Source organism: Rhinolophus hipposideros (assembly GCF_964194185.1).
Source record: "Rhinolophus hipposideros genome assembly, chromosome: 15".
Lineage (NCBI taxonomy): Eukaryota > Metazoa > Chordata > Mammalia > Chiroptera > Rhinolophidae > Rhinolophus > Rhinolophus hipposideros.
The window spans coordinates 16,386,336-16,390,785 of NC_138061.1; positions in this window are offsets into that span (position 1 = coordinate 16,386,336).

Below are 4,450 nucleotides of genomic sequence, written 5' to 3' on the forward strand. Positions count from 1 at the left end.
CACGGGGGCGAGAGGCCGGCGTTTATTGGCCGAGGAGAGGAGGTCGGCTGGCCAATCGTGGAGGTAGAGCGGGAGCTGCGGAGGCAAAGGGAGGGAAGTGAAACGTGGACAGCTGGGCAGGGGCGCCGGAAGGCGCATGCGCATCGGGCTCCCTGGATTCGCTGGGCTGGGAGCCGGGCTGGCAGCTCCCCGAGTAGGGGGACATTGGGAGGCGCCGTGGGACGGAAGCGTGGGCGAAAGGGCAGTTCCCTGGGGTGGAAACTAGGCTGAGACGACCTTGACATGCTCACCTATTGCCTCACACGGCAGTCAGCAAGCTCGGCTCAAGGACAGGCTTTGGGCTTCCTGAGGTCGCCTGCCTCCAAAGCGGGACACTCCTCGGGAAGACCCTTCCTCTTTACAAGTCCTTCTCTAGCTGGTTCCTGATCACTTCTCGGTTCCTACAGTGTGCAAACTCCACGTGAAGGGCTATCTCAGCAAATGCTGCCAACCGTTGGAGATGGAAATCACTCCCATTTCACAGATGAGGAAACACTCAGAAACTCTTGGAAGTCCCTTTACTCATCACAACTAATCAGGCCACAGCGCTTCAAATTCACACACAGCCGACTCCGAGGCTGGGTTTCTCAACCATGACTATAACTGCCTTATTGAAAGTTCTGCCTCCCGTGGCTGTTCTGTCTCTTCTTCACGGCTGTGTTCTCTTTAGCTAGTATTTTCCTCTCCTCCTTCCTAGTCCCCTCACCCCGAGGTAATGACCAGAACCTTCTGCAGTCTCTGTGCTTTCAGGAGAAGACTCGGCCAATAGGTAACAGTCATCTGATAGGCGACACCTGAATGGTCTATTGGTGTCTCTCCAGAACCAACTGCCTTCCCCCCGGACCAGGCGGGCGTCTTCCCCTGGCTTACCCTTCTGCCCAGTCACCCTTCCTGGGAGTCAGCTCGAATATTATTTCTCTGCACACACACACACAGCCTTCACCAGCTTCCCATTGCCTGCCTGCAGCGTGAGAACCTCAGCCAAGCAGTCAGGGCCCCTCACTATAACCTCAAGGCCACGTCCATCCACACCCCTCCCGGCCCACACACAGCCTTGGCTGGAACCCACTTGGACCACTCACTGTGCCATATGCTTCCCCACCTCTCGATGGTTCTTTATTATATCACCTTGAAATGCCTCTCCTCGCATCTCCCATCATTGCCTGATCCAATCCTCTCCATGCCTCATGGCTCTCCACATAGGCCTTGTTTAGCCTCGTGATTTGACGTGATCTTCCTGTCTCCTGAATCCTCACAGTACTGGCTTGTTGTACCTTTGGGGGCACTGATCACATTCTACTTGGCATTATGTTATCTGAGTCCCTGTCCTAGCTCTTCTCTCCGTTAGACTGTCACCTTGTTGAGGGCAAGACCTGGGTCTTTCTCATCTATTATTGTCGTAGTGCTTAAGAAGATGCCTTGCACATGTATTATACCCGTGAAGGAGATACAGCTCGACCTGAGTTCACAATGGTTCTCAGCAGTTGGTGCTCATTCCCATCTCCGGGCAGGTGACTCCTGGCATGGTCAGCATCTGAATTAGCCTCATGAGTCACTCTTACTTTCTGAAAGCAAAGTTTCCTGGTCACTCAGTTTTGTTTTTCAAACACCTGCAGCTGCTATCTCCTTTCCTTTCTCTGCCAGGGCTCAACTATTCTTCCCTGATCAGCTCAACTATTCTCCACTGATCAGTGACTACTGGTTCCTTTTTCTTTTTCATCCACCCCTCTCTTTTTCCACTTTTTTTCCTTTTCACACTCCTTTTCAGTTGCTGATCCTTCCCTTTTTCTTCCCTGCCTCCAACCTCCTCTGACCCCTGCTAGGTTCTTTCATTTACTCATTTATTAAGCACCTATGGAATATCCAGGCTGCAATGAGCAGGCACCCTAAGATCTGTGCAATAACAAAAGAGTAGGATACAATTACCCATTTTTAAAGCACCTGAAACAACCTCTATCTTTTACTAATTGCCCCAAAAGAACCCATTATGGAGTAAAATGTTCACATCCTTTTTAACCATTTTCTTGAGGACTACACATGATGGTTGGCATCCCAGAACCCACCTTAGGGAATGCCCCTCTAGTTGGGTGTAGTTGACCAGGCTAGGAACTGGGATTCTAGTCATAGCTCCCCAACTAATTCCCTGTGAGAAGTTCAGACCTTCTCAGGAGCTCTGTGTTTTTCACCAGTAAAATTCAGAAATTGGGTTCAATTAGTAATTCCCAAGGTATTTTCTAAAGAACGTAAATTTTGTTGAACTTTAACAGATATCATGAGAAGAATGGGGAGAGACTGTTCCATAATCAAATCAACTTGGAAATTGTTTTAACAAAGTTAAAACTGCTTTTCCCCCAACTCTTCTCAGTTTCTTTAATAAGCTAATGTGCTTTGAGAATCTTCTGGAACCAGAGTAGGAAGCTAAGTAGCATTTCCCCAACTTATTTATACAGAAACCCCCCTTTTTTTTTTCAAGATACCCAGAATCAATGTTACTTAGAAATTAGTTTGGAAAATATAGGCAACAGCCACTATCACCAACATTTCTTCCAGCTGTATTGAACACTGGCCACCTGCCCCTTTCCTAAGCACTAAAATAGAATAAAAATTTTTTAAAAATAAGCTTGAAAATGGAAAAGTGTCCAAGTGAGAAGAATGTTTGCCCACCAAATCAATTCACAAATATTTATTGTATGCCTGTTCTGGGAAAAATACGAGCTGGTTAAGCTTTGTTTTTGGCAAAAGGTATCATTATATTCTACCTTATGGTAGGTAATGTCTGCCCAGGCTTCTGAGCCACAACATACATTTTCATTTCACATTATAATTGCTCACAAATTGATTTTCTATTTCCTGAAGCCCTGTGCCCATGGGCTTATATTAATTTAGCTGCTGGATGAGAGAAAAGGAGAGAGCCCTTCTCCTTAACTCAGAGGTGTCCAAACTTTTTTCAATGTTTTTTACCAAGGGCCATATGCGGTAAAATACACAAACAGCCGGTCCACTCACTCGAGGTGAAGTACATATTGCCTCACCTGGCTTATTTAAATAAACTAAATATATTTTTGGAATTTGCTGCTGGCCAATAAAAAATGGATTATGGGCCGCAGTTGGCCCGCGGGCCGCAGTTTGGACACCCCTGCCTTAACTCATTCTACCCAGAATGATGGAATTACAATTTCCATTTCCCTTAAGAATAACCCATTCCAGGGGTGGCCGGTTAGCTCGGTTAGAGCACAATGCTCGTAACACCAGGGTTGCCATTTCGATCCCCACATGGGCCAGTGTGAGCTACGCCCTTCACAACTAGATTGAAACAACTACTTGACTTGGAGCTGATGGGTTCTGGAAAAACACACTTACACAAATAAAAGTTTAAAAAAAAAAAAAAAAAAGAACGACCCATTCCAGTTTAGGAGAAGGGACACTAGTGTTGTCCAGGATGAGATAGCTGTTCAGAGGTGGCAATGGAAACTCCATGCTATATGATAGACATACATAATGTCTTCCCTGCACCCCATACCTCTCAGGATTAAGCACTATTGAGATGCCTAGAGGAATACAAAGAAAAGAATGTTTGGTTTGTTAGGGTGTATATGGGTGAAGAGGAGGATAGTTTCTAGTCGTTACTTCTTAAGATAAGTTATTGTGTTCCTAACTAACTGTGTTGCTTTGGGCATTTCACTTCCCCTCTCTGGGTCAACTGAATGCTTCAATTTCTTGCACTGTGAAAGAAGGAGTTAGCCACAGCAGGTAGTCTTTAAGGAGCCATTCGAGTTCTGACACCCTCTGATGGTAGACAAGGCACTGACATGGCACCACCAGAGTGGTGGTAGTGTGGGACAAGAGAGGGTTTGCCCCCAGTGGCAGAGGAGAATTCCACCAAGTGGGGGCAGAGGGGCTGTCACTCTCAACCCAAGGGCTTTCTCTGAATTCAAAGCTCAGAGAATATCACCTCCCTTCAACCCAAAGGTAAAAGCAAAGAAAGTTGATGTAGGGTTGGGAGTGCTAATGAGTTAATGTGGGTGAATTACTTGGAAATGCACAGATGCTAGGCAAAGGATAAGCACCTCAAATTACTATTGTCCTTGGAACTCTCCAACGCCTTTTCATTGTTTAGGCAAAGCAGCATTTGAGAACCCGAGTTCCTTAATAAGCACTGAGGCCAGAAAAGTCATCTCCGTTTGAGGACTGAGAGAGGCCTTAGCCCACTTCCTTCCAAAGAGCTTTCAAATGCTACTGACATTTACAACAACTTCATTTACCTGAGCTGACATCCTGTTTCCAAGGACTGAATTTTTAGGAGTTCCTGTAAGGCACTGAATCACTCTTTACACAAATGGTAAAAGACATGAAACATGCTCTGAAGAAAGAGAACTGAATAAAGAAGTCTAATGATGATGATGATGATAGC